The sequence below is a fragment of the Pinus tabuliformis genome, chromosome 5_2 (genome assembly GCF_031772625.1).
Source record: "Pinus tabuliformis cultivar Carrire ecotype Pingquan chromosome 5_2, CPIR1, whole genome shotgun sequence".
Taxonomy (NCBI): Eukaryota; Viridiplantae; Streptophyta; class Pinopsida; order Pinales; family Pinaceae; genus Pinus; species Pinus tabuliformis.
In genome coordinates this window covers 684,760,611-684,784,649 of record NC_142306.1, presented here as the reverse complement: position 1 = coordinate 684,784,649, position 24,039 = coordinate 684,760,611, and positions in this window count along the sequence as shown.

Sequence of the window (24,039 nt, the reverse complement as noted above, 5' to 3'; positions counted from 1 at the left end):
ATCTTTTGTGATTTGGTATTTGTTTTCATGATGGAAAAAGACTGCTTTTCTATCATATAGATACGGACTCCCTAACACCATGCCATAGATATCCAATGGTATCACATCAAGTTGTACTTCATCCACTAGCTTAGAAGCGATTACAAATTTTACTTTACACTGCTTGGTTACATTCAGTTTTGCTTTATCATGTATCCATCCAAGCGGGTAAGGTTTCGGATGTGGTTTTGTTTCTAAGCCAAGTTTCTTTACCAAGGATTCTGCAATTAAGTTGGCTTGGGACCCAGTATCAAACAGAGTTTCAACTTTAGTATGATTTATAGCAACTCTGATATGAAACAGTTTAATTATCTTTCAATCATTAGGAAGGGGCTCATTTACAGAACTAGTGCCTTCATGCGATTCAAAATTAACATGAGGTGTAAGAGTAACTTTTGTTCCCGCAGCTGTGATTAATGCTTCATCTTCGGAATCTGATCCAAGGTCTTGCTGCACAGTTACCACTATCTTCTGCTTCCCTTTTCCTCCATACTTCTTTGGATGTTTTTCTAGGTGCTGCTTCCAACAGTGATCATCATCGTGGCCTTTCTTTTTGCAATGATTGCAATACGGCTTTTCTCCTTCTTTGGTTGATGTCGTCTTCTTCTCATTTCCTTTCCATTTCGCTTTAGATTTTCCATTGGGAGGTTTGAACGGTGGTTTTCTGGACTGATCATCTCTTTCATTTTTGTCCCTGTCCTCAATATGAATTGCCTTTACGCTGGCTGAGTCAATATTGGTTGGTTCAAACAACAACAATGAATTCCTAATGTAGCTATGCAATGAGCCAATATACTTAGTTACAACTTCAGGTGTATCAAGTGCAATACCCAGGTTAAGTGCTTGCTTTCTAAACTCCTCTGTAAAATTCTGAACATCCTGACCTTTGCCTTGCCTTAAATACTGCCAATTCATTAAAGCTTTTTGCTTGTATCCCAAGGGATAAAACTGTTCCTTTAACGCAGAAATAAAATCAGGCCATGAGGAAAAGAGGCTACTCACATTCTTACTGCGTTGCAATTTTCTCTCCCACCAAATGAGAGCAGTGATGCTCAGTCATAGAGAGGCCAGTTGAATCTTTGCCTCATCCTCCATGATCTGCTGAATCCTGCAGTAGACCTCAATCTGCCTAGTCTAATTATTAATCTTTTCTGCATTACTTTCACCATTAAACATGGGAATATCAAATTTAACATATAATTTAAAGAAAGTCTTCTTAGATGCATCCTTTGAATTTCTATGACTATGGTGGTGAGAGGAAGGAGAACCTTCACTCGCAGAAGGAGGAGGGAGTTCTTCTCCACCATTCCCTTGTGTTCAACCTTGTTCTTCTGGGTTTCTCTCCTCTACTTTTTCCAGTCTTAAAACCAACTGACTGATATTCTCTGCCATTGAATAGAAGGTCTTGCGGAAAATGTGCTCCTCTTCAAGATAAGCTTCATCTTCTGCCATGTTTCTCCTTCGATGTGCACGCCCTGCTTCGGGATCAAAAGTATTTAATTCCCCTTCACCTCTTCGGAGTCTGTCTCTTGTTAGCATACAAACATGCAATTCACATCTAAAGAGACATGCTTTGATACCTCTTGATCTAGGGATCTTTTTCTTATAGATGTATGAAAAGAATCACATGTGAAAATTGCAGCTTAACATAGAAATCTAATGTGCACACAAGAAAGAAGAAGAAAACACATAAAGGCATGACAAGAAGACAACAAGACTTGTTAATGGAGTTCATCCAATTTGGATTACGTCTCCGGGCCCTACTCAGTCAATGGGGAGGCCTTCATATATTAAATGGCATGAAAAGAAGAGAATTACAATCACCAGTTACATAAAAAGAGGCTTATACCTCCATTCTAGAAAAATGGCTGTGAAATGGAGACCTCAGATGGAGAAATGGACAGCACCACTGTGTCTGTGGCATCGAGAGGGGTAGAAACCATATAAAACTTGCCCAATTCAGACAAAATGATCAATCGACCCTCCTACAAGCTGCTGCCTCGAACTGTGTGCCAGGAAATCCTCTCCCCATCCTTTTTCCAATCATCAGGATTTTATAATGTCAGATTTGTGACAAGGCCGCTTGAAAATTGGGGTTGTTTGTTTAGAATAGAAGCCGGTGGAGTAGAAGGGTTGGTGGGCGCAACAAACCCTTAAAATAGGCCTTTTTTGGTTTAAACGGATAATACACAGAACATTGGTAAAACTCGACCAAAAGTCCTTTTAAATAGACTTCAAATATATCAAATCGGGCTTATATACTTGTCGGGTCTGGCCCTTTATCGCAAATCGGCATATCGCTAGTTCAAAGGCCCTGTGTATCAGCGGATGGACAATCGTCGATACGCCGATCCGCTGATTGCTGATATCAGCGTATCGCATCGGCATTGGCCCAGGGGTCCTGCCTTTGGCATCGGCCGACGCCGATATCAGTAGTTTCTATCACACATAGCAGGCCCCCAACTCCGATTGATCGGAGATCACTGATCGGGGGATCAGCTGCGCCTCCTTAAGTCTGCCCATTTGAATTCTCCAATTGTAATTTTTCCCTTTAGAGGCTTAAATATGTTTTTAGGGAAAAAACCCTCATTTTCCAATGGAACAAGGTGACGTTCTTTCTGCCATAACTTCATCATCCGGACTTGGATTGGAGTATCATTTGCACCATTGGAATCAAGGTGATGAGCACTTCGATCTAATGTCAGGATACTTGCTTTTTTGCCACTTTGAAGTTTGAGCTTTTCTATGCCGTTGTATCTAAAGATCCACCTGGATCAACAAGACAAGGGATTTTTAGTCATAATCGTATGCATGCAGGCTTATGGGTGCGATTGGAGTCTCATAACCTCATACACAATGTGTCAAGGGTGCAGTTGGGGTGTTAATTTAGTGAAAAAGAGTTCCAACTTAGGGATTGATCACCTAGGGTGGTTGTCAAGTTCCTAAGTGGTTTGTAGTCTTGGAGGAAGTCATCTGGAAATTGAAGCATTATTATGAGTAGTTGAAGCACAAGTCTGAGCCTAAGTGTGATTAGAAAAGGAATGAGAAGGCTAAGGTAAAATGGCCTTAGAAGCGAGGAAGACCTCAAGATGCAGGTGAGAGAAAATGTGGCTCCTTACAAGAATTTTAATGCAATTGAAAAGGGACATGGACCTCAGCCTAGAGAGCAATAGAATAAAGGTAGTGGTAGAGAACTGTTGCAGTGTTGGATTTTTGGTAAAGGCCATCACAAGAAGGATTGCCCATTGTACCATGGTGGTAGGTCACGTATCTACAATGGTTGGGAGGCACAAATAGTTGGGGATGTTTGTTAAAGAATTCCTCAAATCTATGTAGCACTTGATAATTGGCAAGTGGATCATCAAACATCCATTATTGAGATGGAAGGTAAGCTTTATGATTGAGTTGTTTCCATTTTGATTGATCCTGGATCTAATTACAGTTATGTTCATTGTTAGTCATGATCTGGTGGATAAGTGTGGCTTGAATAAATAAGTGCATGCAGAGTCTTGGTTGGTGTAGTTGGCTACAATGACAAAGAAAGGAGTTCATTATTGGGTGAGAGCTTGTGCATTTGAGTTGAATGGTATGCCTACATTAGCACATCTAAATGTGATTCCTATGAGATCGTATAGTATGATTTTGGTCATACATTGTTTGTTTAATCATAGGACCAATGTAGACTACTATGAGAATGCTATTGAGTGCCTGGATTATGATGGGTAAAAGAGAATCTTGTAAGGAAATAAGAAGCCTACATGAGTGAGAATGGTTACATCTATGCAAGCTAAGCATAGTATCATGGAGGGGTGAGTATTGTTTGCAGCGCATATTTCCAGTGACAAAGGGAGGGATGTTGAGGATGATGAAGTCCTAAATAGGTATGTTGTCTTGCAACAGTTTCAAGATGTGTTTCCGACAGTGGTTTCAGAGTTACCGCCTCATAGGAAGTGGATTTCTCTATTGATTTGGTACCAGGAGAAACATGATCATCAAAGGCATCTTACAGGATGAGTACTCCAGAGTTGGTGGAATTGAACTCGCAACTTAAGGAAATTCTTAATAAGGGATACATAAGTCCAAGTGTGTCACCTGGGGGTGCACCAGTGTTGTTTGTAAAGAATAAGGATGGTACTCTTAGATTGTGCATTGATTACAGGAAGTTGAGAAAGGTGACTATCAACAAAAGTTATCCATTGTTGTGGATTGATGACTTGTTTAGCTAGTTGGAGAAACAATGTACTCAAAGATTGATTTGAGATCAGGATATCGTCAGGTGTGCATCAAAGAAGAAGATATCTACAAGACCACATTTCGCATGAGTTACAGACACTATGAGCTTTTGGTGGTTCCTTTTGGTCTTACTAATGCTCCAACCACTTTCATGTGTTTGATAAACAATGTGTTGTGTCCTTATCTGGACAAGTTTTTGATAGTGTTCATTGATGATATATTGATATACTCCAAAAATGAGGAGGATCATGCAAAGAACCTAGAAATAATGTTGATATTGTTGAGAGAGCATTAGTTGTATGCCAAGATTAGTAAGTGTAGTTTCTTTCAAAATCATATTCACTACTTGCGACATGTTGTTTCCAAGGAAGGTATAGCAGTGGACCCGTAAAATACTAAATTTATCATAGAGTGGCCAACTCCTAGGAATGTGGATGAGGTCAGATCTATTATGGGACTAGTGGGTTATTACAAGAGGTTCATTAGAAAATTCTCAAGGATTTCCTATCCTACTACATATTTGCGTAGAAAAGGAAAGAAGTTTGAAAGGACTGAGGAGTGTGTATTTAGATTTGAGAAGTTGAACAATTTTCTTACAAATTCTCTAGTTTTGAAGATTGCAGATCCTGATAAAGAGTTTGAAGTTTGTACAGATGCTTGCAAGAAAGGACTTGATTGAGTCTTGATGCAGGAAGGACATGTGGTATGCTATGAGTCAAGGAAGTTGAATGAGCACAAGCAGAACAATGTGACTCATGATCTCGAGTTGGAAGCTATCATTCATGCCTTGAAGATATGGAGGTATTATCTTATTGGCAGGAGGTTTATTTTTATGAGTGATCATAGTGGATTGAGGTACTTGTTCGACCAACCTAATATGAATAGCACACAAGCTAGATGGTTGGACACCCTTAGTGAGTTTGACTTTGAGATCAGATACATTAAGGAAAAGGAGAACGTGGTTGCAAATGCTCCTAGTAGGAGAGTGCAGGTAAATCATATTTCTGTTGTGGGCTCTTATAGGACAAATTTATAAGAGCAGATCTTGAATGTAGGGTAGCATGATGAGAGGTACCAACAACTGAAGTAGAGTTTGTAGCAGCATGGTGAAGGTGATAGAGATGAGGTTTATCACCTCATGAAATATTGTTTGGTCAAATTCAAGAACAAGATTTATGTGTCGGATAATAGTGAGCTCAAGAAGCTTATCTTGTGGGACTTTCATGTCAAGCCATATTCAATCCACCTAGGATATCAAAAGACTTTGATAGCTATTAAGAAGTTCTATCATTGGAAAATTTTGAAGAAAGAGGTGGTTGAGTTTGTTGCTAGATGCTTGGACTGTTAATAGGTGAAAGTTGAGTGAAAGCACCCAGATGGTCTATTGCAACTGATTCTGATTCTAGAATGGAAATGGGAGGTCATTTCCAAGGATTTCATTATAGGGTTACCAAGGAAATCCAAAAAACATGATTCCATCATGGTTGTGGTTGATAGGTTGAGCGAGGAAGCTCACTTCTATTATTTTTTCATAGGGCTATATTGTTCTTTGCTTTGATAATTGAATTTCTTCATTAACACATTATGTTTCTCCCCATAACATCATAACATTATTAATATCTACATAATTATTCAACAGCATATCAAATTATGTAGAAAGAACAATATCATGATCATCAATGCAGTGGAACATAAAGGAACAATAGAAGAAAAACATTCACACATAGAGACACCAGGATTGGTCAGAGACCAGGGAAAAAACCATTATGGGGAAAACCCTTTCAAATTGTTCTTCTTCTTATGTTGTCATCATATGATTCAGCAAAAGAGAGTACAATGATCCATATATTCATCTACGTAAATAACCAGAAAAAACAACTACAACATCCATAAATGAACCCAACAAAGCTTATACTCAAAAATATGATTCTGAATTATGTAATGAACTATCACTGTCTGTAGTCAATTATCGAACCCTGCGGTCGCTAAGAGAAATATTCATACAACTGAGATTCCATCATTTAGGTCCTGGTCACACGGAGGAGGAGTCATGCGAGTGACTATAGTAGCCCATTCGCACCCTTAAGTCTAACATCCGAGCAACTGGGGTCGGATTTGGTATGAGAGAAGCGAGCAACTGTGATTCTGAAACCCTAATTCCTAGCCGCATGGATGAAGAGCTTTTTGTGTGAATAGAAGGCTCTAGTCGCATGGATGAGCTTCTATGTGTGCGACTATGGTTGATCTTTTCCTTTTTTGTGCCTATGACTGTGGCCCAAAACCATAAAACTGAGACGCGAGCTTCATACCCTGCAATTTCACCTTAGAGAGAACCTATTCCTTCACGCACACGCCTCAGACTTGTGCAAGCCAAAACAAAAGATAGGAGAGTGTCTCACGATGGTGTACAAATGAGGTAGAGGTCACTTATATTTATAGCCTTCCAAGGGTGTCCACTTTACTTTAGGGCCGACCTTGTCGAATGTGCACATGTGGGATTTTCTTCATAGATACACTTACCCTTATCCTTTTTGAGTGATATTTAGGTCGATTTTATTCCTCTCGAAAAGAGGAATTCAATGAAATCATTATTACCATCAGGTGAGTTTTACAACATGGAATTTGAACACAATTTCATATTTGAAAAGCTTCATTATAGTTAAGTTTATGATTCAGCTAGTGAGGTGTTGTAGTGGCTACAACAACCCTCCAAAATTTTGGCATGCATCCAAATTTAGAGCCTCCTTTGAGAGTTTCACTTGATGACTAAATGCACTCAAGTTCACTCTGTGAGCTCGTGTGAGTCTTCAAACCCACCTTGCTTGATCATCCCACCCAATTTTTTGCATGTTGATGTCAAATTCATGCTTGCGATCATGTTCTGGTTTAAATTAAAGTCTTTGCTTCATGTGTACTTGTTGTGTTTGATATGAAAACATCTATCGCACTCATGCATAGAGTCACATTTACTATCGTACAAGAGTTTTCATGGTTGTTAGCACTAGAATCTGCCTTAGGCTGAGGGAAGGCGAGACTCAAGGCCACATCAAACCAAGCTCAGCCTCGTAGCTAGCCCTACGAGGATAAGAGAGGGCTCTCTCCGGGTCTATCTTAGCCAAAGGTCTTCAAAGGAGCTGAGATGACTTATAATGGATATTGATTTTAGGCTAGTAAATGGATAGGTAGGTTTGATTTAAATTTTTTTGGGTTTTGTTGGAGAAAAGGGAAAAAACAAATTTGGGCTCGGGGATGAGACCAGATCTTTACAGATTTCGAGTTGGGGCAAGGTAGGTAGTAGCTTTAATGCTTTTTGATCATATGTATGGATGGATCAGAATGACAAGGAGCTGAAAAGGGCAAGGGGAAACAGGGATCCTCTCCAGACTGGTGAAAACATATAAAACTAAACAAATTTAAAGGCAGAGCACTGAAAACAATGGATTCAACCTCACTTACTCATTCATTTAGTTTCAGAAGCAAAAGAAGGGAATGGAATACATTAAAACATTAAAGAACTTACAAATAACTGAGAGAACACACCATCAAAACTGAAAACCACATGAATCCCAACAGGTGCTGCAAAACCTCTGATCTTTCCTTAGCCAAAATGCAGAAGATATGTACAATAGTGTGCCAAAACTTTCCCAATAGTCCAACCCTTGCTACTGACTGAAAATCTACATAATATAGACCATGCCAACCTATCTCCTAGCCTCTAGGGGCCGAGCTCCTCCTTCTAGGAGCAATTTGAACTAATTCCAAACATAGAGCTGAAAATTAGGCATCCAAACAACCTGCCTCTAAAAGAAGGGAAACTGATTCATTACATTAAATTTTTGCTATTTTGTGAATGAATCATCTAGAATAGGTAAATAAGTGCCAAAGTTACATCATATACATCAAATTACATCAAAATAAGTCACATATTACATCAAAAGGTGAAACTGGTGAAAACTGGCCGAATTCCTGAGCTGGAGGATGAAAATTTGACCAAAAACCTCTATGCGTAGCGCGCCTGAGCTCTATGCATAGCGCGCCTTTCAGCCTATCTTTTGGGCACTTACTGACATCGAAATCAAGCTCACAATAGCTGGTTGGAAAGCCCTGGATGTCTACTATCCATCCCAAGTGGAATTTCCCAATTTGGAGCTCATTTGCCCTTTCAAAATTTCATTCTCCCACAAGTACTTCCTGCTGATGCAAAAGGTGGCAGAAAGGTGATTTTCATGGTGTTTTTGACCCTTTTGATCATCCAGAACTTGATGAAATGCCTCGGCCATACTAGAGCATGAATAACTTACCATGAAAAATCCAAAACTATAAAGTTTTCCTCCGGCAAGTGTCCCAATCATAAGCGAGCGCGTCGACGCACTACGCGTTGGGCTGAAAAACCTGTTTTGCAAGCCAAAAATTTCAAAATGACAAAAATTTCTCCGAATTTTCTCAAATTCGGAGTGAAGACCCTCCATCATGTATCATGCCCAGCCACCGAAGCCTCAGCCAAAATCCAAAGTGGATTAGGCCTCGTTCGCCGTTTTAATGCTCTGCTCAACCTCCTCTTCAAAATCTTTATTTTTGCTTTGTCGACGTGCATGCGAGCCCAATAGTGATGTTTCATATGACGGAGCCTATCTTTGTCTCTATTGGCCTTCCCCAACAACTCCTCCAGATGTCGATTGACTTTCTCAAGCCAAAATTGCCGCTCAAAAGGTGTCAAATCGCCATGTCTTTTCCGGGCCAACTCTCCATGAAAAAAATAGTCACTGCTTTGATTATGAGGGGATTTGACAAGTGAGTAGAAAAGAGAGTAATGCGGGGGAAATAACTATTAGGAACAAAAGTGACAATAGCCCTGGCAGTGTTTGACAAATTTCAATGGAGGATGTGGACAAGTGAAAATGGGACTATGTCATAACATGAATGATAAACAGTGTGAAAATGACAATGGCCATAACAATGACAGCAGTGATGTAATGGCAAAGAAAGAGCGTGAGGCTAAGGTTAATAATGAGCAGGGACACCACTGAAAATAGATGACACAGGCATATATCAATAGCACAAGTTTGAAAAACCCCCACACAGTCCCTAATATTTGTTTCAAACCCTAAGAAGTGAATTTGGCAATAAACATAGGGTTTACATTTCTTTACCTTAAACACTTGTTTCTCCACATTCAACACACCATAACCATGTCTAAAATTCACTGAGCAATCATAAAGGACCTACTTGCAAGCAGTTGGAGGCGATTTGGCATGAATCTGGATGAAGGAGCAAAAATTTTTGGCTCTGAATTTGTATGCGTAGCGTGCTTACCCAATGCGTAGCGCGCTCCCAATGCGTAGCGCGCATGTAATTTTGCACAGGCCGGTGATGCCCAGTGCGTAGCGCGCGCCCAATGCGTAGCGTGCCTTCTCTGTGCGTAGCGCGCACTTCTCCTTCAACTCCACAACCTTGAAACGTTTCCACTTTGTCTTCAACACTCTATTTTGGTCTTGCTTTGGGAAATTTGTGAAAATGATTTGTTTTCCATGCTTTATAGTGGGTTATAAAATATCTCATTAAACCATAACCCACTTTTATAATGTTTGGCTTTTGGAACTTTACGATTTAATGCAATTCTGTCCTTGGCTTTCACTCTTTTTCTAAATCTTGGACTGATGAAATGTTTTGATTTTTTGCAGAGATTTTGGCATTTGGCTTTGGCAAACATCAGAGGCTTGCTGTGAAACTTCTTATGGTGAAACAAATACATCAATATTACACAAACTAGATTTGACAGTTTCCAATTCAAAACAGAGTTTTGAACTAAAAATGTCTTCAACTGTTTTTGGGAATAAAAATATGAAATGGAAAACTTTCGAAACCAACCTCATGGCTTGCGAGCTTTTATCACATGTATCCAAAGACTTGAAACCCTAGACTCTAGGACTAAAGACTCTTTTTAACGAAAATAATCATTTGTGACCGTGATGACGTGACCTGAACTTCAGTGATTTTTGAGGAATTTTAATTAGCCCTACAGGTACAAGCATGAGGAAAGACAAGACGACCAGACCCTCTCGTCAGTCAATGGCATGCCCCTAGCGAAATGCAACGAAGTGGAATGAGCGAGACACCTAAGAATGATATGCAAAAAAGCGAACAGATCTCTGACGGAGGGCTGTAAGGACCGACTCTAACATTGGCTCCAATGGGGATGGTAGCTCCTTGGAGGTGCCAAGAACGGCAGATCTTTGGGAGAGCAGACGGTGCCTTCGTCCATTGGGCAATGGAGTCAAAAACTCAAGCTAAAATGCATGACTGAAAACCGAGACAAACTAACTTAACAACAAGACTGAAAATTGACTCACAAATGACTCATGACTCAACTAAAAACTGATGCGATACTTAAACACAACCGACAAACTGAAAATGATGCTCAAAGTGGAGCTTATTCATCAAAACCTACTCTAACAGTTTCATTCATCACCTGATCAAGTGAAATGAAACAACCAATGCAACCAAGTAAGTATCCCATTTGCTGTTTGAATTCTCCACAAGTGCTCGCTTATGAACAACAAGAGAGAACTACTGAAAGGAAACTCCCATGACAACTTGGAAACAAATCCATTGAATGATATGGATTCTCTATCCACCTCCAAAAACACTGCATAAGGATCTTGAAATTCATGCACACTGGGACTTAGCTCATCCAATGGATTACTTCTCTTTTCCTCATACCATGAATACAAACTTTGATCTGAGCCTTGTGACGAGACCTCTGCTGAAAATGACAAAGAAACCGGCTACCGGATCAAGTTTGTATCAATACACGTTTCAAGCTCACATATAGTTAATGGAGAAAGACTTTGACTGCAAACCTCATCCAAAACATCAGCTATTGGATCATGAAAAGCTTGAAAAGACTGCTGCAACCCATTTTCTATTGGTTCCAATGTGATTACATGATTTCCTACATGCTGCTCATTCTTTACTGGAGATGTACTATGCAATTTTCCCTTCAAAAGCTGAAATGATTCAAAACAAAATGGTATGAAATCTTCTCGTATCATTTGATCATATGTGCCAGCTTCCAAGTCGTTATTTGCAACTTGACAATAAAAGGCATTCGGGGGCTGCAATTCTGGATATGAAAAGTCTTGAACAAGGTTTTCATTGCTCTCAAGATGGTCCAAATCAAGACTTGTTGACAGCTGATTTCTGATTGCATGGAAATTGGCTCTGATGAACTGACATGAATCAAAGCAAAAAGGTAAATATCCTTCACGTACTTCAAAATTTGCTGCACTTTCCTTGTCACTGTCATAGCTGATATGTGATGGCTGAACATTGTATTCGAGCTGCTGAAAATGAACTTCTTCCTCCCACAAACTAGCTGCTTGTTTGGTTGCAAGATTAGCTTCTGTTTGGAGAACATAATCATCATCATACTGATCAAACTGAGGCAAATCATCAGTATAAAAGACATCATCAAGCATACATGTCATATCAACAAATCTCTCTTCTCCAAGATGATCTATAAGACAATCATTATCATATCTATGACAACTAGGATAAGAAACAAAATGTTTTGGAGCGGCCATTTGTTCTTCTTCAATCAACAAGCCATGGGCTTGAACATCATAATCATTCCTTGGGGTGATCCTTTGCATCATCTCTTCTACTACACTTACCAAAATGTCAAGCTTCACCTCTAGAGATGTTGATTCCTCCGGATCTATGTGTTTCATCTCTTCTTCCTTCAACCTTGCCCGTCGGATCAGCATATGCGCCTCTACATTTACTGCATTGTTTTGCATCTCGTGAAGTGTTGCAATATTCCTTTCTCTCAGCTGAAACTCCATTTCCGGATCAAAGGCACCCGGGTAGTGCAAGAGAGCAGATCTAGGAGTAGGCCTTATCTCAACTAGCATTGAATAATAAACTTGATTAAATCTGGCCGAAAACTATTGTATTGTCTCCCCTGGTAGTCTTTTCAGCTGGTTATACTCTTCCACAATCAAGAAAAGGTTCTACCCGATCATCCACCTATCGAGAAAAACTTTGAAGAACTGCCGGAAATCTGAGATGCTCGTATCAGGCAGGGTTTTGAACCAACTCTTCACTTTAGCTTTCAAAGAAAGAGCAAAAAGCCTTATACTGACATCTTCTGCATCAACTTCAAAAAGATCTAGAAAAGACTCAAAATTCTGCACATGTTGCTCAGCGTTGACATTCTTACTTTCACCATTGAACCTCGGCAAGTATAGATCATAGTTTTTGGGGAAAGCATGGAGAACAGAAGGTAAAACAAGAGGTTTATACCGATCTGGAATTTTACAAGGTGTTGGGGTATGTACAGCAGGTATAGAATCAGTCTTGGTCTCTTGAGGTTCATCAATTTGAAGATGGTCATCACAAAATTCAGAAAAAGGATCCTGATCAAGCTCAAAGGCATGCAAATCTTTGGTATTCACAATCCTCAAAGAGAAAGAATCAACTACAAGCCTGGGATATTTTCTCAAGCATAGTATACTTTGCAAAGCCTTCTTTACATTCTTGGGAAAAGAGAAGAAATAATTTATGACAAAGAACAAAATGTCTTGGATGAAATTCCAACTTGAATGCCTAATCTTGCCATATTGTCCTTTCATGTTTCTGCTGGTCGGGATCATCCTCCAGTGGAGTCTTTGGATCTGATCTCGAAAATGATTTAGAGTCACTAGGTGAACGATTTCATCCTTGCTAGTGTCTGATCGTTGTCCACCATCAACAATCAAATCTGAACTTGATACATGTACTTGGGCAATTAACAAGTTAGATGTCACGATTACAAGCTAGACCGGAGATTGACTGAAGCAGCGTTTATCTACTTCCGATAATGCAAAGCAAAAGCGTTTTGAAGGCTACTTGGCATAACTTCAAGCTCGGTCTGTAGCTATAAAACAGATGACATCAACAAGCAAACCATTTTCTCCCCAGTATGGTCGCCACTATGTTAGCGCTGGAATTTGCCTTAGGCTGAGGGAAGGCGAGACTCAAGGCCACATCAAACCAAGCTCAGCCTCGTAGCTAGCCCTACGAGGACAGGAGAGGGCTCTCTCCGGGTCTATCTCGGCAAAAGGTCTTCAAAGGAGCTGAGATGACTTATAATGGATATTGATTTTAGGCTAGTAAATGGATAGGTAGGTTTGATTTAAATTTTTTGGGGTTTTGTTGGAGAAAAGGGAAAAAACAAATTTGGGCTCGGGGATGAGACCAGATCTTTGCAGATTTCTAGTTGGGGCAAGGTAGGTAGTAGCTTTAATGCTTTTTGATCGTATGTATGGATGGATCAGAATGACAAGGAGTTGAAAAGGGCAAGGGGGAAACAGGGATCCTCTCCAGACTGGTGAAAACATATAAAACTAAACAAATTTAAAGGCAGAGCACTGAAAACAATGGATTCAACCTCACTTACTCATTCATTTAGTTTCAGAAGAAAAAGAAGGGAATGGAATACATTAAAACATTAAAGAAATTACAAATAACTGAGAGAACACACCATCAAAACTGAAAACCACATGAATCCCAACAGGTTCTGCAAAACCTCTGATCTTTCCTTAGCCAAAATGCAGAAGATATGTACAATAGTGTGCCAAAACTTTCCCAATAGTCCAACCCTTGCTACTGACTGAAAATCTACATAATATAGACCATGCCAACCTATCTCCTAGCCTCTAGGGGTCGAGCTCCTCCTTCTAGGAGCAATTTGAACTAATTCCAAACATAGAGCTAAAAACTAGGCATCCAAACAACCTGCCTCTAAAAGAAGGGAAACTGATTCATTACATTAAATTTTTGCTATTTTGTTAATGAATCATCTAGAATAGGTAAATAAGTGCCAAAGTTACATCATATACATCAAATTACATCAAAATAAGTCACATATTACATCAAAAGGTGAAACTGGTGAAAACTGGCCGAATTCCTGAGCTGGAGGATGAAAATTTGACCAAAAACCTCTATGTGTAGCGCGCCTTTCAGCCTATTTTTGGGGCACTTCCCGACATCGAAATCAAGCTCACAATAGCTGGTTGGAAAGCCCTGGATGTCTGCTATCCAACCCAAGTGGAATTTCCCAATTTGGAGCTCATTTTCCCTTTCAAAATTTCATTCTCCCACAAGTACTTCTTGCTGATGCAAAAGGTGGCAGAAAGGTGATTTTCATGGTGTTTTTGACCCTTTTGATCATCCAGAACTTGATGAAATGCCTCGGCCATACTAGAGCATGCATAACTTACCATGAAAAATCCAAAACTATAAATTTTTCCTCCAGCAAGTGTCCCAATCATAAGCGAGCGCGTCGACGCGCTACGCGTTGGGCTGAAAAACCTGTTTTGCAAGCCAAAAATTTCAAAATGACAAAAATTTCTCCGAATTTGCTCAAATTCGGAGTGAAGACCCTCCATCATGTATCATGCCCAGCCACTGAAGCCTCAGCCAAAATCCGAAGTGGATTAGGCCTCGTTCGCCGTTTTAATGCTCTGCTCAACCTCCTCTTCAAAATCTTTATTTTTGCTTTGCTGACGTGCATGCGAGCCCAATAGTGATGTTTCATATGACGGAGCCTATCTTTATCTCTATTGGCCTTCGCTAGCAACTCCTCCAGATGTCGATTGACTTTCTCAAGCCAAAATTTCCGCTCAAAAGGTGTCAAATCGCCATGTCTTTTCCTGGCCAACTCTCCATGAAAAAAACAGTCACTACTTTGATTATGAGGGGATTTGATCCGGATTTAAACAGGAACGCAACAAATTACAGAGATAACCATATACACAAAGATGCAGCGGAAATAATACTTCATTTCATTAATGGAAAATACTGAAATATGCTTACAACCAGAAAAGGAAATAAACCAGCTAGGGCAATGGTAGCTTATCTCTGAGAAGAGATGTGATGGCTACATGCCTCTGCACTGTGTTACAATGAGGCTCGAAGGCCTATTTATTGTTGAGAAACAATGGAAAACCCTTAACATTCCAAAACCTAACCCTAGGAGATGAAACGCCAAACTGTGGGCCCCGTTTGGGGTAAATTGGTACATCAACTTCCCGGGGTCGTAACTTTGGCATATGATCTCCGTTTGATGCGTACAATAGCTCATTAGAAAGATCTATCCGAGCACTATCATTGTTGGAACGAGCAACATGGGTCCATTCCATGGACCCGCGTCGTTTAGGGCCTCAAAACGGCTCCGGAAGTTCAGGACCCGAAAAACTGCTAAAAATAGTAAGTTGTGCTACAATTAAGGAAACTGAAAATGCTGAGAAAGACAATGGTGGGGGTCCAGGTGGACTTGGCAAGTGGCCACCAATATCCACCTGGATCATTCCTCCCCCCTTAGGAAGCAATGGTCCCCATTGCGTTGAGCTCCTCCATGAGATGAGGAAACTTCTGCTGAACTTGTTCCTTGGTGAGCCACTTGCCCTGCTGAAGGAGTTGGCCTGCTTTGACAACTCGATAGAGTTGGATATTCTGTTGGCGAGTGTTCTTGATCTGTGTGTCCATGATCCGATCTGTTGCAGCTTGTTCCATGCAATCTGGATTTAATTCTGTGGGTTTGAGCTATTCTGCAATGTCGGATGTGTCTAGCAATGGTGGAAAGTATGGCCGAAGGCGGTCCACATTGAACACTGGGTGCAGGCCAAGGAATGGGGGAATGCTGAGCTCAAATGCATTGTCTCCCATAGCCTTAGTAATGGTGTAAGGACCATATCGGAGTGGTCTCAATTTCCGATAGGCTCCAGTAAGGCATTCCTTTTGCAAATGCAACCAGACTTTGTCGCCAACCTGAAACTTGTGTGGCACCCGATGTTGATCATGTCGCTACTTGTACTTGGCATTTGATTTCTCAAGAATGTCATGGACCTGCTGGTGAATATGTTGGATGCGCTCAATGAAGCTAGTGGCCTTATCTGTTTCGGACTGGACATGAGCTGAATTCATGTGAGTAGCTGCAAGTGGCATGGCCACATCAATGGGGCATAGTGGCTGGAATCCCAAACCCACCTGAAAAGGGCTATGGCCAGTGGAGCTGTGAAGAGCTCGGTTGTAGCTGTGCTGAACATAGGGGAGGCTCTCGTCCCATGTGTGTGGATGCTTTGAGTTATACATGCGCAGAATGTGCACAATCATCCTATTGACAACCTCTGTCTGGCCATCAGTTTGAGGATGGAAGGCTGTGGACTTCGTGAGTTTGGTGTCCAGCATTGACCAGAGACTGGACCAAAATGTGCTGAGAAACCGACTGTCCCGATCTGAGATGATAGACTGTGGGATCCCAAAGTGCACCCACACTCGTTCAAAGAAGAGTTTAGCAGTGGCTTCTGCTGTGATATTCTTCTTGCAGGCCATCATAATGGCCATCTTCGAGAACCTGTCGACGACCACAAAAACACAGTCATTTCCATGCTTAGTGGAAGGAAGGCCTGACATGTAATCCATGGAGATGGATTCCCAAGGTCGACTAGGGGTAGGCAATGGGGTATAGAGGCCGTGCTTCTTAATGGTCAGTTTGGCAATGGCACAGGCAGTACATGATCGGATGTACTTCCCAACATCCTGTCGAAGATTCGGCCAATAGAAATAATTTTGCAGTACTGCCACTGTTTTCTTGACCCCGAAATGCCCAGCAGCCCGACTGTAGTGTGCTTCCCAAATCATCTTGGCACGCTCGCTTGAAGGAACACAAAGGTGACCGAGGTGGCATAATAGGGCATCCTGGAGGTGAAAATCTGCAACATGCCGACCCTCCAAGAGTGTCTGGTATGTGTGGCCGAATTCTGGGTCGCTTTTGTAGAGAAGTGGCCAATCAGAAGTCTCGTGCCCACAAGAGTTGAGCACGATGGTTAGCGCCATGATCGGTGGTCGACTGAGGCAATCTACAACATTATTAGTGCTGCCCTTTTTATACTTGATATTCAAGTGAAACTGTTGCAGGTATGTAGACCACTTCTGATGGCGATCATTCTGCAATTTCCCTTGGGTCTGTATGAACTGCAGGGGTCGGTGGTCTGTGTGGATGACTGTTTCCTTCCCCAAAATGTAATGCTTCCATTGTCGGCAGGCCTATACAATGGAATACATCTCTTTATCATAAGTGGGGTACTTCCGAACTGTGTCTGAAAGTGTTTCACTGTGATATGCCACTGGATGTCCATGTTGAGTAAGGACTGCCCCAATAGCATAGTCAGAGGCATCTATCTCGACCTCAAATGGTTGTTGTAAATCTGGTAATGCGAGCACTGGTGCTGTGCAGAGGCGATCCTTCAACTCCCTGAATGCCTTCTGTTGAGATTCAGACCAAAAGAATTTTGCTTTCGCCCCTCCCTTGGTGACTTGACTCAAGGGCCAAGAAATATGAGAAAACCCCAACACAAACCTGCGGTAGAGGTTGGCCAGACCTAGAAAGCTGCGGAGCTCTGTTAGAGTGGTTGGAGAGGGCCAATCCTGAATGACTTGGACCTTGGCTGGATCGACATGCACCCCCTGTTCATCAATGATGTATCCCAGATACTGAACCTAGGTCATGCCAAAAGTGCATTTCTCCAAATTGGCACATAGCTTGTGTTGTCGCAGTGTTTGGAGAACCTGTCGGATGTGGTGGAGGTGCTCTTCCCAACTCTGGCTGAAGATCAGAATGTCATACAAGTATACTACTACAAAGGAGTTGGTGAATGGCCACAAGATGTCATCCATTAGCCTCATAAAGGTTGCAGGAGCATTCGTCAATCCGAAAGGCATGACCAACCATTCGAAGAGGCCCTCCTTGGATTTGAAGGCAGTCTTCCACACATCGGAGGGTTCGATTGGTACCTGGTGATATCCTGACTTCAGATCGATCTTGCTGAAATATTTCGCCCCCTTTAGTTGGTCTAGGAGGTCATCAATCTGTGGGATCGAGTACCTGTTACGGACAGTGATCTTGTTCAGCGCCCGATAGTCAATACAGAGTCTCCACGTTCCATCCTTCTTCTGTACCAACACGATCGGGCTTCCACAGGGCGATGAACTCGGACGGATGTGACCTTTCTGCAGGAGCTCCTGAATCTGCCTCTTGATTTCATTGTTCTCCCGCGGCGCACCTAGGGTCAGATCGATGGAGTGCTTGACTTGACAGTGCAGAGGAACCCCTGCCGGGGAGGTGAAGATGTCCTCGTACTCCTCCACAATCTTGTCCATCTGTAGTTGTCGTGCAGAGGGACCCCGTTTGGAGGCCGCGGCCACTGTCTTCTTCTTTCCTTGAGGGCGTATCATCAGGAAAACAAATTTACTGGTTTTGGAAATGATCTTACTGCATTGTTTTGCAGTAATCAAAGAGATGGCGGCAGGTGGTGCTACCTCTAGTATCCTGAACAACTTATTTCCCAATGTAATAATAACAGCACGGGGCCTTGATTCATACACAGCATGTCGCTTCCACAAGTATGGTTGTCCTAGTAATACATCACAAACTTCAAGGGGAGCAATGTCACACAATACCTCATCCGTGAAGGGCTTGATGTTGTATGGAAGGCGACACTGCTGGCTCAGGCGAAGATCTCGTCCTTGGTGAAGCCACCCAATGGTGTATGGTTGTGGATGTGCTGTGGTCGATAAGCCCAACCGCTTCACGACCTCTGCCGAAATAAGGTTCTTTTGACTCCCGCTATCAACAATGAACTGTATCGGGGAGCCCTTTACCCACATCTGGGAGTGGAAGAGACGCTCCTCCTCCTCTGGATCTTCGGGTTCATTTTTCGGGATCTTTGTGGTAGCAACAGTGGCGCTGGGATCCGCATCAATGATCTGCTTCCCTTTTTCATACCCCTTATCGGGTTCTGACTTAGAGTCGGAACATGCATCTGATTCTGAAACCTTTAGCTCAGCCACCAGTGACTGCTTGGCCCGACACTCACTTGTGTTGTGAGTGGAGCTCTTATGGAACTCGCACCATTTTCCAGTGTCCTTTCTCGGCTTCGCGGTGCTGTTCTTTGCTTGCAGCTTCGGCTGGTTATCTTGGGCTGTCCCGCCTTGGCTTTGTCCTTTGTTCTGTGGTTTAGGGGCACCTTTCCCCTGCTTTGGATTCGCAGATCCAAAGTCTCACTTCTTTTGTTTAAACTTCTGCTCGACCTTGACGGCATATCGGTATGCTGCACCGAGTGAGGGGATGTTTAGGAATTGTATTTCTTCCTGGATGTACTTGTGCAGGCAGCCACGATATTTGAGTATCAAATGTTGCTCCGAATCCTTGATACCCAACTTTGTGCGAAGGGTATGGAAAAGATTGGTGAACTCCGGCACGTCTTGGTCCCTTCCCTGCTGCAGCGTGGTCCACTTTATGTATTCATCCTCATAGCTTCCGACAGGGTAGTACTGCTCCTTGATGGCATCCCGGAATGAATCCCAGGTGGGTGTGGCTAAAAATAGTGAGCCAGTACTTTCATCCTTCTGCTCGCAGTAGGTTTCCCACCAGTCCTTGACGTGGGGGGCTGCTTTGAGAAGAGCAAAAACAATCTTTTCCCGACTCGAAAATTCATGAACAGAAAAATAACCCTCTAGCAGATTTAACCATTTATCTACGGCATCTGCGTCTATCTGACCCTCGAATATGGGGATTTCAAAATTAACTTGTACCTTAAAGGGTGTGGCGTTTCCAGAGTAGATGCTGGAAGCCGATGCGTCGCTTCTGGGTAGCCGCTGAAGGATCTGGGCAAAGCTGTCCATCATCGCATTCCGTTGTCGCTCGAGGGCTTCTTCGAGCAAGATTTTGATGGGATCTCCTGCCCCCTCGTCTTTCTTCTCATCCGCCATGGGAGGCCGTCGGGATTTGCGAGGCTGGTCTTGCAAAGGTTCAACCAGTTCAAGCCCTAACTCCTTATATCCCGACCTTGTTGGGGACATGCAAAGAAAAACAGAGAAAAAGCAGACCGCTCTGATACCACTGATCCGGATTTAAACAGGAATGCAACAAATTACAGAGATAACCATATACACAAAGATGCAGCGGAAATAATACTTCATTTCATTAATGGAAAATACTGAAATATGCTTACAACCAGAAAAGGAAATAAACCAGCTAGGGCGATGGTAGCTTATCTCTGAGAAGAGATGTGATGGCTACATGCCTCTGAACTGTGTTACAATGAGGCTCGAAGGCCTATTTATTGTTGAGAAACAATGGAAAACCCTTAACATTCCAAAACCTAACCCTAGGAGATGAAACGCCAAACTGTGGGCCCCGTTTGGGGTAAATTGGTACATCAACTTCCCGGGGTCGTAACTTTGGCATATGATCTCCGTTTGACGCGTACAATAGCTCATTAGAAAGATCTATCCGAGCACTATCATTGTTGGAACAGGCAACATCGGTCCATTCCATGGACCCATGTTGCCCCCGGATTCCCCAAAAAACGTCGTTTAGGGCCTCAAAACGGCTCCGGAAGTTCAGGACTCGAAAAACTGCTAAAAATAGTAAGTTGTGCTACAATTAAGGAAACTGAAAATGCTGAGAAAGACAATGGTGGGGGTCCAGGTGGACTTGGCAGGTGGCCACCAATATCCACCTGGATCAGGATTTGACAAGTGAGTAGAAAAGAGAGTAATGCAAGGGAAATAACTATTAGGAACAAAAGTGACAATAGCCCTAGCAGTGTTTGACAAATGTCAATGAAGGATGTGGACAAGTGAAAATGGGACTATGTCATAACATGAATGATAAACAGTGTGAAAATGACAATGGCCATAACAATGACAACAGTGATGTAATGGCAAAGAAAGAGTGTGAAGCTAAGGTTAATAATGAGCAGGGACACCACTGAAAATAGATGACACAGGCATATATCAATAGCACAAGTTTGAAAAACCCCCACACAGTCCCTAATATTTGTTTCAAACCCTAAGAAGTGAATTTGGCAATAAACATAGGGTTTACATTTCTTTACCTTAAACACTTGTTTCTCCACATTCAACACACCATAACCATGTCTAAAATTCACTGAGCAATCATAAAGGACCTACTTGCAAGCAGTTGGAGGCGATTTGGCATGAATCTGGACGAAGGAGAAAAAAATTTTGGCTCTGAATTTGTACGCGTAGCGCGCTTACCCAATGTGTAGCACGCTCCCAATGCGTAGTGCACATGTAATTTTCCACAGGCCGGTGATGCCCAATGCGTAGTGTGCGCCCAATGCATAACACGCCTTTTCTGTGCGTAACGCGCACTTCTCCTTCAACTCCACAACCTTGAAACATTTCCACTTTGTCTTCAACACTCTATTTTGGTCTTGCTTTGGGAAATTTGTGAAAATGATTTGTTTTCCATGCTTTATATGGGTTATAAAATATCTCATTAAACCATAACCCACTTTTATAATGTTTGGCTTTTGGAACTTTACCATTTAATGCAATTCTGTCTTTGGCTTTTCACTCTTTTTCTGAATCTTGGACTGATGAAATGTTTTGATTTTTTGCAGAGATTTTGGCATTTGGCTTTGGCAAACATCAGAGGCTTGCTGTGAAACTTCTTATGGTGAAACAAATACATCAATATTACACAAACTAGATTTGACAGTTTCCAATTCAAAACAGAGTTTTGAACTAAAAATGTCTTCAAATGTTTTTGGGAATAAAAATATGAAATGGAAAACTTTCGAAACCAACCTCATGGCCTGTGAGCTTTTATCACATGTATCCAAAGACTTGAAACCCTAGACTCTAGGACTAAAGACTCTTTTTAATGAAAATAATCATTTGTGACCGTGATGACGTGACCTGAACTTCAGTGATTTTTGAGGAATTTTAATTAGCCCTGCAGGTACAAGCATGAGGAAAGACAAGATGACCAGACCCTCTCGTCAGTCAATGGCATGCCCCTAGCGAAATGCAACGAAGTGGAATGAGCGAGACACCTAAGAATGATATGCAAAAAAGCGAACAGATCTCTGACAGAGGGCTGTAAGGACCGACTCTAACAATGGTCAACCAATGATCAATCATAAGTGTCACACTTGTCACTTACACTGTCGGTCAGTCATGTTGAACATGTGTGTCTAGATGATTTGAGTCGTCTCATCATCGAGTCATGTAAGCGTGTGTTTGCAGGATCACATATGCATCTTTCACTCATTCACACACTTAGTCATTTTTTTGAAGTTCTAATGACTAGACTACCTTCAGATAGTTGAGCCATCACATTGCCATCGACTTGATCAACTGTCACCTAGAACAACGCAGAAGCACCAAGAAAGCCATTTCAAGTTGCATTTTCCGCAAGCAAATCAATCAACCTTCTTGCTGGTCAACCAGAGAGTTTGACCGGGCATCCACCCCGAGATTGACACCCCTCAAAAATGCGCAGATGCTGCAGAAATTGCCACCTCCACTGACTGGGAAAATTGTGAAGACAGGCCGAATAGACACCCAATTCCTGTCCTTGTTTCCCTTAGAAAATTGCACCATTTTTCTAGCCAGGCCTCCCGACAGTTGACCAGCTGCAGTTTTCATGAGCAATCCCTCTACTGTTAAGTAGTTCGCTTAGCTTAGAAACTGCATAGAGGTGATCAACAGGCCAACCTCCCAACATCATCCCAGTTTTCCTACCAATAGCTCTCGGTGGCTAAATGCCAGTTCCCTCCAGGAATTATGCAATTTTTTCTGCCAGTGGCCGAGCAACTGACTGCTAGTTCCCCTCAAAAATTGTGTAGTTTTTGTTGCCACTGTCCTGGCAGCTAGCTACCAGTTCCCTCCAGGAATTGTGCAGTTTTGGTTGCCAAGATCCCACTACCCTCTTATTCTATAAATTGCACATATTTTTCCTGCCCAGCCTTCCAGCAGCCAGGACTGTTCCTCCCAAAACTGTGTAGTTTTGTACTCCAGTTGAGCCAGACCCCAAGGATAGTCACTGTTGATCTAGATTTCCCATATTCATTACCCAGTGACTCTTGCGCAGTTTTCATCAGCAGTTCCCGAAGCCTCCATCCTGCCTCACAACTTTGTTACCTCTCCCAGTCACCTGCATTTGAAATGATCATGCATCATGGTATACTAGGAGGTTTTTTGGATTTTATTTCATCTCGTCATGAGTGACTACAGGTACAAGTACACAAACAAACATGGCATGATGACAGATGGGATGAATGAAGGGAGCACATGCAGAAGGACAGGTACACCAATGGACAAATAGATGATGCATGCAAAGATATTTGCTTGTGAATGTATGATCATGCAAAGATGTGTTTGCAGATGAACGAGAAAACATGTAAGATGTGTTCATGAACGGAAGGACAGACGAACATGCACCTTTCGCGAATGGAAGAACCTGTCAAGCTTACCAACATACAAGTAAGGAGCAATGTGCGAATGCAACATCAAGAAAAACAACGACCATCAAAGACTCCGCATGCTTTTCCATGCAGAGGTGAATATGTGACACACCATGAGGACATCCATCACCCAGTAGTATTGCAACTTGACATACACACCAGCAACAGCACGAATGTACCAGCATTGTCATGTCAAATAATGTCATGAGTCATGTCATACACATCTCTACTGTGGGCCATACTGTCAATTAATGTAATGTAACATGAAAGTCCAAGACACCCACTTATTGTATGAAGAGTCATGTAAAGTCGAAAAGTCATGGAAGTCAAACAGTCATTAGGGTAGTCGAACAGCCACAAGGGTTAGTTTCACCCTTAGCTATAAATACCCCCTCATTTGTAAATGAAAGGACTTTTTCACCTCAGCTCCTCCCACATAGCCTTG